This window comes from Schistocerca cancellata, chromosome 1 (genome assembly GCF_023864275.1).
Source record: "Schistocerca cancellata isolate TAMUIC-IGC-003103 chromosome 1, iqSchCanc2.1, whole genome shotgun sequence".
NCBI lineage: Eukaryota > Metazoa > Arthropoda > Insecta > Orthoptera > Acrididae > Schistocerca > Schistocerca cancellata.
Genome location: NC_064626.1, coordinates 57,967,493 through 57,981,171, shown reverse-complemented (window position 1 = coordinate 57,981,171; position 13,679 = coordinate 57,967,493).

The window sequence follows — 13,679 nt, the reverse complement described above, 5'->3', positions numbered from 1 at the left end:
AGATGTTTCACTGCACGACAGAAAGGCGATGTACTTCCAGCATTATGGATGTCCGGTACATAGCTTGCGTGCGGGTGAAGCGGTATTGAATAGCATATTTCATGACAGATGGATTGGTCGCCGAAGCACCATACCATGGCCCGCACGTTCACCGGATCTGACGTACCCGGATTTCTTTCTGTGGGGAAAGTTGAAGGATATTTGCTATCGTGATCCACCGACAACGCCTGTCGACATGCGTCAGTGCATTGTCAATGCATGTGCGAACATTACGGAAGGCGAACTACTCGGTTTTCAGAGGACTGTCGTTACACGTATTGCCAAATGCATTGAGGTTGACGGACATCATTTTAAGCATTTATTGCATTAATGTGGTATTTACAGGATATCATGCTGTAACAGCATGCCTTCTCAGAAATGATTAGGTTCACAAAGGTACATTTATCACATTGAAACAACCGAAATAGAATGTTCCAACGTACCTACGTTCTGTATTTTAATTTAAAAAAAAATACGTCTTACCAACTGTTCGTCTAATATTGTGAGTCATATGTTTGTGACTCTTACAGCGCCATCTATCACAAAGCGAAAAAAGTGGTCCAACTAAATCATTCATATTTCTTTACGTACTACACGAATATGTAATAAAAAATGGGGGTTCCTATTAAGAAAAACGCTGTTGATATCCGTTTGACCTATGGCAGCACCATTTAGCGGGCCAACCATAGTGCCATCTGCTTTGCCCCTTCGAGATAGATAAGTTTCATTCTTTGTAGTTTTTTCGTTTGACGCTTATTTCGTGAGATATTTGGCCCGGTCAAGATCAATGGATCACCCTCTGTAGGCAATATTTTATTCGAGCAGTGTGTGGTACTGGGATAGAAGGGCACATGATAATACAGGTGTGATTTATCCTCCACCAGGCATTTTACACCCTCCTGTGAAATTGGTTGTTGACCTAAACATACCTAGATGTATTGTACTTTTATGGGACTGAAGATCGCGTACACTGTCGTTGGAAGCGTTAACTGCTGTGAAATGCCTAACAGTAAGCATCTGGACCGAGCTACAGTAGAATACATTGGTTTGGACTCATTTGCTGCAGTGTTAAGGAAAGCTGACCAATCTCTAGCAACTAACATGTCGGAGAGCTAAAGAAGTAAGAACATGTCAGGCTCAAACTCATTTAAGGGGGATGTGATCCACACACTGTTGTTGTTGTGGTCTTCAGTCCTGAGACTGGTTTGATGCAGCTCTCAATGCTACTCTATCCTGTGCAAGCTTCTTCATCTCCCAGTACTTACTGCAACCTACATCCTTCTGAATCTGCTTAGTGTATTCATCTCTTGGTCTCCCCCTACGATTTTTACCCTCCACGCTGCCCTCCAATACTAAATTGGTGATCCCTTGATGCCTCAGAACATGTCCTACCAACCGATCCCTTCTTCTGGTCAAGTTGTGCCACAACCTTCTCTTCTCCCCAATCCTATTCAATACTACCTCATTAGTTATGTGATCTACCCATCTAATCTTCAGCATTCTTCTGTAGCACCACATTTCGAAAGCTTCTATCCTCTTCTTGTCCAAACTATTTACCGTCCATGTTTCACTTCCATACATGGCTACACTCCATACAAATACTTTCATAAATGACTTTCTGACACTTAAATCTATACTCGATGTTAACAAATTTCTCTTCTTCAGAAACGCTTTCCTTACCATTGCCAGTCTACATTTTATATCCTCTCTACTTCGACCACCATCAGTTATTTTGCTCCCTAAATAGCAAAACTCCTTTACTGCTTTAAGTGTCTCATTTCCTAATCTAATACCCTCAACATCACCCGACTTAATTCGACTACATTCCATTATCCTCGTTTTGCTTTTGTTGATGTTCATCTTATATCCTCCCTTCAAGACACCATCCATTCCGTTCATATCCTCCCTTCAAGACACCATCCATTCCGTTCAACTGTTCTTCCAAGTCCTTTGCTGTCTCTGACAGAATTACAATGTCATCGGCGAACCTCAAAGTTTTTATTTCTTCTCCATGGATTTTAACACCTACTCCGAATTTTTCTTTATTTCCTTTATTGCTTGCTCAATATACAGATTGAATAACATCGGGGAGAGGCTACAACCCTGTCTCACTCCCTTCCCAACCACTGCTTCCCTTTCATGTCCCTCAACTCTTATAACTGCCATCTGGTTTCTGTACAAATAGTAAATAGCCTTTCGCTCCCTGTATTTTACCCCTGCCACCTTTAGAATTTTAAAGACAGTATTCCAGTCAACATTGTCAAAAGCTTTCTCTAAGTCTACAAATGCTAGAAACGTAGGTTTGCCTTTACTTAATCTTTCTTCTAAGATAAGTCGTAAGGTCAGTATTGCCTCACGTGTTCCAGTATTTCTACGGAATCCAAACTGATCTTCCCCGAGGTCGGCTTCTACCAGTTTTTCCATTCGTCTGTGAAGAATTCGCGTTAGTATTTTGCAGCTGTGACTTATTAAACTGATAGTTCGGTAATTTTCACATCTGTCAACACCTGCTTTCTTTGGGATTGGAATTATTATATTCTTCTTGAAGTCTGAGGGTATTTCGCCTGTTTCATACATCTTGCTCACCAGATGGTAGAGTTTTGTCAGGACTGGCTCTCCCAAGGCCGTCAGTAGTTCCAATGGAATGTTGTCTACTCCGGGGGCCTTGTTTCGACTCAGGTCTTTCAGTGCTCTGTCAAACTCTTCACGCAGTATCGTATCTCCCATTTCATCTTCATCTACATCCTCTTCCATTTCTGTAATATTGTCCTCAGTTACATCGCCTTTGTATAGACCCTCTATATACTCCTTCCACCTTTCTGCTTTCCCCTCTTTGCTTAGAACTGGGTTTCCATCTGAGCTCTTGATATTCATGCAAGTGGCTCTCTTTTCTCCAAAGGTCTCTTTAATTTTCCTGTAGGCAGTATCTATCTTACCCCTAGTGAGATAAGCCTCTACATCCTTACATTTGTCCTCTAGCCATCCCTGCTTAGCCATTTTGCACTTGCTGTCAATCTCATTTTTGAGACGTTTGTATTCCTTTTTGCCTGCTTCATTTACTGTATTTTCATATTTTCTCCTTTCATCGATTAAATTCAATATCTCTTCTGTTACCCAAGGATTTCTACTAGCCCTAGTCTTTTTACCTACTTGATCCTCTGCTGCCTTCACTACTTCATCCCTCAAAGCTACCCATTCTTCTTCTACTGTATTTCTTTCCCCCATTCCTGTCAATTGTTCCCTTATGCTTTCCCTGAAACTCTGTACAACCTCTGGTTCTTTCAGTTTATCCAGGTCCCATCTCCTTAAATTCCCACCTTTTTGCAGTTTCTTCAGTTTTAATCTACAGGTCATAACCAATAGATTGTGGTCAGAGTCCATATCTGCTCCTGGAAATGTCTTACAATTTAAAACCTGGTTCCTAAATCTCTGTCTTACCATTATATAATCTATCTGAAACCTTTTAGTATCTGCAGGATTCTTCCATGTATACAACCTTCTATCATCATTCTTAAACCAAGTGTTAGCTATGATTAAGTTGTGCTCTGTGCAGAATTCTACCAGGTGGCTTCCTCTTTCATTTCTTAGCCCCAATCCACATTCACCTACTACGTTTCCTTCTCTCCCTTTTCCTACACTCGAATTCCAGTCACCCATGACTACTAAATGTTCGTCTCCCTTCACTATCTGAATAATTTCTTTTATTTCATCATAAATTTTTTTAATTTCTTCGTCATCTGCAGAGCTAGTTGGCATATAAACTTGTACTACTGTAGTAGGTGTGGGCTTCGTATCTATCTTGGCCACAATAATGCGTTCACTATGCTGTTTGTAGTAGCTTACCCGCAATCCTATTTTCCTATTCATTATTAAACCCACTCCTGCATTACCCCTATTTGACTTTGTGTTTATAACCCTGTAGTCACCTGAGCAGAAGTCTTGTTCCTCCTGCCACCGAACTTCACTAATTCCCACTATATCTAACTTTAACCTATCCATTTCCCTTTTTAAATTTTCTAACCTACCTGCCCGATTAAGGGATCTGACATTCCACGCTCCGATCCGTAGAACGCCAGTTTTCCTTTCTCCTGATAACGACATCCTCTTGAGTAGTCCCCGCCCGGAGATCCGAATGGGAGACTATTTTACCTCCGGAATATTTTACCCAAGAGGACGCCATCATCATTTAATCATACAGTAAAGCTGCATGCCCTCGGGAAAAATTACGGTCGTAGTTTCCCCTTTGCTTTCAGCCGTTCGCAGTACCAGCACAGCAAGGCCGTTTTGGTTATTGTTACAAGGCCCGATCCGTCAATCATCCAGACTGCTGCCCTTGCAACTACTGAAAAGGCTGCTGCCCCTCTTCAGGAACCACACGTTTGTCTGGCCTCTCAACAGATACCCCTCCGTTGTGGTTGCACCTAAGGTACGGCTATCTGTATCGCTGAGGCACGCAAGCCTCCCCACCAACGACAAGGTCCATGGTTCATGGGGGGATCCACACACTAAGAAGTGACTTTTCAGCCGGCGAGTGACCGAAAATTGCATCAGTATGTTACCTAGAGACCGTGGCGCTACAATTCGGATCGTAGTGTCAGAGATAGTAAGATGACTGCTTTTGCTGGAGGAATCATTATCATCGATTTGTCCTAGCTTGTACTTGTTTGTTATTAAACGATAGTTTTATAAGCGTGCACGTACTGTGTTTGCTTCTAAATACATAATTTCCTCTACGCATATGCAACCACCCTTGCTCTGGACGAACTACCGCATTATGGTCGGTTCACTAATGAACTGGTCGGTGGGGGAAAAATGAGCAATACTATAATTAAGTCCCGAATCTGCTCCTGCTTTTGCAGTAGCTCCGAATTAATCGTGGAGGTGCGAGGCTGTTGCACCAATGTAAATGCTTCAGTGGATAGCGTACTGGAAACTCTGTTACGCTGTTAAATGATTGCTTTAGTTGCTACGGATAGGAGGCAGTGATAAACATTTTGAAAGGGGTGGTAAGCAGACTGGTATTTCGCTGTTGTTCACAAGACCAGCATATTTCAGTTTTGCAGGAAGCATGTACCCCCAATGCTCAGGTATGTCATTAAAGCCAGAGTGCTAAACGATTCGTGAGGTACTCTAAACAAGAATTTTTTCTATGAATAACCGTTTGGTTTCACTGGCTGCATACCACTCACACACGGGTTGAAATACGCTACTTTCCCAGAGCAGCGCCGGCTTTTGTGTGCTTGCCTCCAACTACATACGTTAGTTGAAATTTATATTCGTGTGTTTGGAACCCGCAGAAGGGACTACGTTTTCGGGGAAACCAGCGCCAGAGTTACGGCAGGGGATTGTGCCCTTCCAAGTTACTCTTTCTACGTTATGTGTGTCGGTTCTCCCTGTTCAGGCAACGCTATCTACCGTGCAAGAATGAACATAACATAGATAAAAGAACTATCGCCTATTTAATTGTGTACGTCGATAATTTTTCCGGCGATATATCGATATTTTCTTTCAATATATCGAGGGCCAAAAATATAATTTTTAAATATCGACGTACCGTATCCCAGAAATTTTCAAAAATATCAACAGTTCTAGTTGGAACGTCCAGCTGTTGTGGGTAGTGTTCCAATACATTGCCAGTCATGTGTGGGAAGTGATCAGACTACCATTTCTGCTAGTTCTTAGACAGACACTGTCATATTTGCCTCTCACATTACAACACCAGAAATCTACTAGGATAATAGGAATGACACCCACACAAGTTTCGGTACAGATTAATCAGCAAATCACGGATACAGTATTCTGCTGGCAAGCAAAACAAAGGTGGAATTAATGAGAGACGAACTGACAGTCCGCACCGAAAGAAGTGATGCAAACCATTCAGCTGCAGAGATGGTAAACTTTATTGCACATTGGTGAAAATGTAAAAACGTAAATATGCCGAATGAAGCAATCCCTACCCCCTCTCTCCAGTTGCTGACATCATCTCTCTCATTTATACACCACACACAATTTCCTCTCTCTCTCATGGGAACTACCATGAGGCAATGACATTATAATGTACTACAGAGGGAACGAAAGGAAAATAGATTCCACAATAGCTGAAAGCTCCAACCCCCATTAGATGACATCATCTCTCTGATTTATACACAGTAAATTTCCTATCTCGCTCTGTGTCTCTCTCTCTAACTATATGTACATTTGTTGCACTTATCTTAATGAGGAAAAAACATTATAAACATGTCAGATGGAATGAGTGACTGTAATGCTTACTTTAATGAGGCAATGACGTTATAATACATGCAAGGGGAATGAAAGGTTACAGTCACCCTCCCCCCCCCCCCCCCTGCCATTACCAGTAGATGATGTACATGATGACATCATTATGAACAGCAAGATGGAGCCAATACTTAAGCATGGGAGCACTATAATGATTAGCTGACTTGGATGTCACACGAGTTTTTGACACGGGAACAGCTGTAAGTTAGATCAACAGCAGTACCCATGTGATTTTTACAATGCTACAGAACAATTTTTTTGTATTTAGATGAGTATACTACATTGTACTGAGATAAAACTATCATCGTCTACTAACCTACAATTTATTTCAGTAGTGTCGATAATAGAGCAGCGTCTATTTTACTAAGTTACACAGGTTATCTAAACGTAGAAATATCAATTATAAGACCCATTATAGTTACAAAATTTTGTACAGCAATCGAAATGTGGTTCTTAATAGCTGCTGCTTAAACTAAAACTTTTACCTGTATCGTCAAAACATAAGGTATATTTTTTTTAATATTACAGAAAAACAGCTTATGGCGGTTGTGTCTCACACTCAAAACCTTACATGTTCTTAAGTCCCATAGTGCTCAGAGCCATTTGAACCAGTCAAAGGGCCACTCACGTTACATATTTTGTGGAGCATCAGTTTAGTCATGTGAGTGTTAGTATTAACATGGAATACAAGGAAATGGATACGCTTTTCATGCATGGTATGTCTAACAGCAATTCAAGGGAGGTTACATGCTTGTACTGAGAAGCATAATCTTCTTAAAGACAACCCGAGAGTTGAAACTGGGAGCTTTGTGCATGCGTTGCGAGCAGGTAGGCCTGAATGAATTACACCTGTTCTTAAAGATGTGGTGCTGGGAACAGTTAAACACTGTCCATAGATCTCGACAAGGAGACTTGCCACGTAAATAAGCTGAAGGCAACCATACGATTGACAAATGACATTTTATTTACACATGCATCAGGGTTCACTCGTGCCGGTGTCTCTCATCATAACAGTTCCCACGTTTAAAGTTATCTTGGCTTCAATCCACGTGCTGAGGGTAAGTGCACATTTCAACGTCATTTCAAATTCAATGTGTGAATAGGGGAACTGGGTGATCGTCCTTTTGGGCAATGCATGTTACCAAACAAACGCAGTGGACGGGATTAGCTGATGATTGGGCAGCATAATTTTACAGAATTGGTTGAGGATGTCGCGTAGAGCAACGCCAGAGAATGTGGTAAATGTGTGATGTTGAGTGCGGACAAATTTGGTTGCTATGATGGGGTGCCATCTAACTTGATTGGACGAGGAGAACCTGTACCGTGGCTTCCAAGATCAGCTGATGTGAAATCCATGGATCTCTGTTCTTGTGACCACCTTAAAGATGTGGTGTACACCACTACAGTTAACAGGGTTGAAGACCTGCCACTGGTTGCCAAGAATCTGGATTTGATCCAAGCATGAATGAAAGGATCCGAAACTCACTGTGGCCATGGGTAAAGACCTACATCCAAGTACAAGCCGACACTTCAAACTCTACTAGTACAACCATGTAGGTATCATCGAGTTTATTCGAAAGAGCTGCAATTCTGCCAGGCTTCCTGTGAGTTTACTTCGTATTGCTCAATATTCTTAACTTTTTCCTGAGTGGGATGACGTTTACACGGAATAAGGTCACTGGTGGCTGGAAGCTACTAACTTGCAATTATCTCGCAAATGGTTTGTTTGCGGATCTATGTTTCCTGAGAATTTTTTGCTCTTCATATTCTGTTCTGTGAACTGTGTGCGTATACACCATTAATTACGATTCACTTATCTCCCTCATTTTTAAAACTAATAACTTCTAAATATGTGACTATCTTCCTCTGAGTCACTGTAGCCACTGATGTTTTGTTCTGTTTTATATTTATAACACTTCAGATTTATTCAAGTTTTCGTGAGTCTTGCACTCAGCACCATCGACACCAACCTCATCCTTTTTTGGATTTTGAATACAACTTTATGAAAATAGAATGATGCCTGTAACGTTGAACAGCTTTTATACAAAACATCTGAAACTCTTTTAACATTCATTTTGCACCATAGTCAGGGTTTCTTGCTTCTTGTGTATTGCCGCACCTGTTTTTACTCTCTTGCTTCACCTTGTCGTAGAATTATGTTATGAAAACAGCTGTCGTAGTCGGACCATCACACACAACCCCTCCGAGACGAATCCAAATTCGTTAAATTTGTTGAGACAACGAAAGAAGCTGAAAGTTAGATCAATTTCGAACTGACTTTTTGAGTGTGACCAATTTCTAGCTGACAACATAACATTTACGATATCGTGGTCATACGTTCCAGTTTATTGGGTTCTCGTTTTCTGTGTGTATGCGTATTGTGTTCATTACAATAGTAGCTATATTCATTCAGACTAATCCCTTATATGCACATACGTAAATAAGTAAGTTCATTATAAACATTGTGTACCCATTTTATTACTTTATTAAATCTTCCAGTACAGTAGAGCCTCATTATTAGTAATTGAGACTGATGACCATAGATGTTAAGTCCCATAGTGCTCAGAGCCATTTGAACCTTTAGTAATTGATCTTAACCTTAAGTTTCAATATGTCCTCCATGAAATTTGTCATTTCATCCCCCATCTTCTTCTTGCATTCTACTTCCAGTAATTCTAAATTAGTCGCTCCTGGCATCGCCTTTCCACAACGTATTTCTTATAATATACAGGGTGATTTTTTGCAACGTGTAGAAACTCTAGTGGTTGATCGATGAGAGGATACGGAACAGAAAAGGTGTAACGAAATTATCTTCGAAAATACATGGTTTCCACGCCAGAGACCATTTAGTCAGTCATAATTTGGTTTCCTCCCAGGGGGTATATAGCTCCTCATATGTCATGCTCTAGCACCCTCACCCGACACGGTAATTAGTATTTCTGTGTACAACTCACTTCTCTTGCTGACTCACCTTGTAGTGGATGTGATACAGCATAATACACAGTGGTTCCATATTCGAATCGAGAAAGTGCCCACATGGTGTTTACTTTTCTTTTTTTGCAGTCATCAATCTTCTGAGAGGTTTGATGTGGTCCATCACATCCTGTGCCAACCTGTTCCTCTCAGAGAAGCGCACATAACCTATGTCCTCTATTATCTGCTGGATGTATTCTATTCTCTGTCTTCCTCTACAGGTTTTGCCATCAGCAGCGGTGGTCTAGCGGTTCTGGCGCTGCAGTCCGGAACCGCGGGACTGCTACGGTCGTAGGTTCGAATCCTGCCTCGGGCATGGGTGTGTGTGATGTCCTTAGGTTAGTTAGGTTTAAGTAGTTCTACGTTCTAGGGGACTTATGACCTAAGATGTTGAGTCCCATAGTGCTCAGAACCATTTGAACCATTTTTGCCATCTGCAGCTCCCTCTAGTACCATGGGAGTCATTGCCTGGTGTCTCAACAGATGTCCTGTCATCCTGTCCCTTCTCCTTACCAGTATTTTACACGTATTTCTTTCCTCTCCGATTCTGTGGAGACCCTCCTTATTCCTTACCATATCAGTCCACTCAACTTTGAACATTCGTCTGCAGAACCACACCTGGAATGCTTCGATTCTCTTTTGTTCCGGTTTTCCTACAGTCCATTTTTCACTACCAAAGAAAGGCCTGCTCCAAACGTACATTCTCAGAAAATTCTTCCTCAAATTAAGGCCTAGGTCGATAGTAGTAGACTTCTCTTCGCCAGGCTACTTGTTTCTTCTATCACATCAGACAAATCTTTCTCCCTCATAGACGCATTGAATGTACTCTTTCCACCCATCCGCTCTCTCCTCTGCATTTAACAGTGGCATTCCCGTTTCACTCTTAATGTTACTTCCCTTGATTTCAGTTTCATCGAAGGTTACTTCGACTTTCCTATATGCTGAGCCACTCCTTCCGACAGTCATTTCTTTTTCGATATCTTCAACTTTTTCATGCAGCCGTTACTACTTAGCTTTCCTGCGCTTCTTGTTTATTTCATTCCTCAGTGACTCGTATTTCTCTACTCCTGAATTTTCCTGAACGATTTTATACCTAATTCTTTCATCGAACACCTGATGTATTCTTTCTGTTACCCAGGATCTATTTTCTGTTATTGCCCTTTCTAGAGAGGTCCATTCTCCTTCAACTGTATTGTCTACTGAGCTACTCCTTACTGCTATATCTACAGCCTTAAGAAAACTTCAAGCTTATCTCGTAATTCGTTAGTACTTCCGCATCCCACTTCTTTGGGTATCGATCCTTCCTGAATACTCTTCATCACTACTCCATTGCAATCTGAGTCTATATGTGCACATGGGTACGCCTTACAATCCAGTACCTGCGGAATCTCTGTCTGACCACGATGTAATCTAACTGAAATCTTCCTGTATCATTCAGCGTTTTCCAAGTTTGCCGCCTCCTCTTCTTTTTATTCTTGAACAAAGTATTTGCTATTACAAGCTGAAATTTATTGCCGAACTCAGTCAGTCTTAATTCTTTCCTGAACCTGTCCCTGAAATGGTCACAGTAACACCGTCTCTGCGCTACCTTTCTATTCATAACGACTCCTACTCCCGTTGTGCCATTTTCTGCTACTGTTGATATTACCCTATACTAATCTGACCAGAAATCTTTATCTTCTTTCCATTTCACTGACACCTAATACACTAAGTGATCAAAAGTATCCAGACAGCCCCAAAAACGTGTTTTTGATATTAGGTGAATTTTGCTGCCACTTACTGCCAGGTACTCCATATCAACGACCTCAGTAGTCATTAGGCATCGTGAGAGTGCAGAATGGGGCGCCCCGCCGAATTCACGGACTTCGAACGTGGAAGTTGGTTGGGTGTCACTTCCGTCATACTCCTTGCGCGAGATTTCCTAACTCCTAAACATCCCTAGGTTCACTGTTTCAGATGTGAATGTGAAGTGGAAACGTGAACGAACCCGTAGAGCACAAAAGCGTACAGGCCGATCTCATCTGTTGACTAACAGAGACCCCCGACAGTTGAAGATGGTCGTATTGTGTAATAGCCAGATATCTATTCAGACCATCACACAGGAATTCCACACTGTATCAGGATCCACTTCAAGTACTATGACAGTTAGGCAGGAGGTGAGAAATATTGGATTTTCTGGTCGAAGGCCACGCATCATGCCGGTAAACGCCATACGACGCCTCGCTTGGTGTAAGAAGTGTAACCATCGGACGATTAAACAGTGGAAAAACATTGTATGGCGTGGCGAATAACGGTACGCAATGTGGCACACGATGGCAGGGCGTGGGTGTGGCGAATGCCCGGTTAACGTCATATGCCAGCGTGTGTAGTGCCGACTAAAATTCGGAGGCGGTGGTGTTTATGATGTGGTCGGTTTCTCGTGGAGGAGGCTTGCTCCCCTTGTCGTTTTGCGTGGCACTATCACAGCACAGGCCTACATTGATCTTTTAAGCACTTTCTTGCTTCCCACCGTTGAAGAGCAATCCGGGGATGGCGATTGTGTCTTTCGACAAGCTCGAGCACCTGTTCAAAATGCACGACTTGTGGCGGAGTGGCTACACGACAATAACATCCCTGTAATGGACTGGTCTGCACAGAATCCTAACCTGAATCCTATAGCACCCCTTTGGGATGATTTGGAACGCCTACTTCGTGCCAGACCTTACCGACCGATATCGATACCTCTCCTCAGTGCAGACCACCGTGAAAAATGGGCTGCCATTGCCCAAGAAACCGGTCAGCACCTGTCTGAACGAATGCCTGCGAGAGTGGAAGCTGTCATCAAGGCTAAGGGTGGGCCAACACCATATTGAATTCCAGCGTTACCGATGGAGGGCGCCACGAACTTGTGCGTCATTTTCACATAGGTGTCCGGATACTTTCCATCACATAGTGTATACCTAGATTCGGCCTTGACATTTACCTTTTCAGATTTTCTAGCTTCCCCAGCACGTTCAAGCTTCTCACGTTCCACCACATTTTTTTGTCATCAGTCTACTGACTGGTTTGATGCGGCCCGCCACGAATTCCTTTCCTGTGCTAACCTCTTCATCTCAGAGTAGCACTTGCCACCTACGTCCTCAATTATTTGCTTGACATATTCCAGTCTCTGTCTTCCTCTACAGTTTTTGCCCTCCACAACTCTCTAGTACCAGGGAAGTCATTCCCTCATGTCTTAGCAGATGTCCTATCATCCAGTCCCTTCTCCTTATCGTCCGCAGCTCGTGGTCGTGCACTAGCGTTCTAGCTTCCCGCGCCTGGGTTCCCGGGTTCGATTCCCGGCGGGGTGAGGGATTTTCTCTGCCTCGTGATGACTGGGTATTGTGTGATGTCTTTAGGTTAGTTAGGTTTAAGTAGTTCTAAGTTCTAGGGGACTGATGACCATAAATGTTAAGTCCCATAGTGCGCAGAGCCATTTGAACCTTCTGCTTATCAGTGTTTTCCACATATTCCTTTCCTCTCCGATTCTGCGTAGAACCTCCTCATTCCTTACCTTATCAGTCCTCCTAATTTTCAACATTCGTCTAAGCACCACATCTCAAGTGCTTCGATTCTCTTCTGTTCCGGTTTTCCCACAGTCCATGTTTCACTACGATACAATGCTGTACTCCAGACGTACATCCTCAGAAATGCCTTTTTTGCCATAGCGAGTCTGCTTTTGATGTCCTCCTTGCTTCGTCCGTCATTGGTTATTTTACTGCCTAGATAGCAGAATTCCTTAACTTCATTGACTTCGTGACCATCAATCCTGATGTTAAGTTTCTCGCTGTCCTCATTTCTACTGCTTCTCATTACCTTCGTCTTTCTCCGATTTATTCCCAAACCATACTGTGTACTCATTAGACTGTTCATTCCGTTCAACAGATCATTTAATTCTTCTTCACGTTCACTCAGGATAGCAATGTCATCAGCGAATCGTATCATTGATATCCTTTCACCTAATATTTTAATTCCACTCCTGAACCTTTCTTTTATTTCCATCATTGCTTCCTCGATGTACAGATAGAACAGTAGGGGCGAAAGGCTACAGCCTTGTCTGACACCCTTCTTAATACGAGCACTTCGTTCTTGATCATCCACTCTTATTATGCCCTCTTGGTTGTTGTACATATTGTATATGACCAGGCTCTCCCTATAGCTTACCCCTACTTTTTTCAGAATCTCGAACAGCTTCCACCATTTTACATTGTCGAACGCTTTTTCCAGGTCGACAAATCCTATGAACGTGTCTTGATTTTTCTTTAGCCTTGCTTCCATTATTAGCCGTAACGTCAGAATTGCCTCTCTTGTTCCTCTACTTTTCCTAAAGCCAAACTGATCGTCACCAAGCGCATTCTCAATTCCACCCCTAG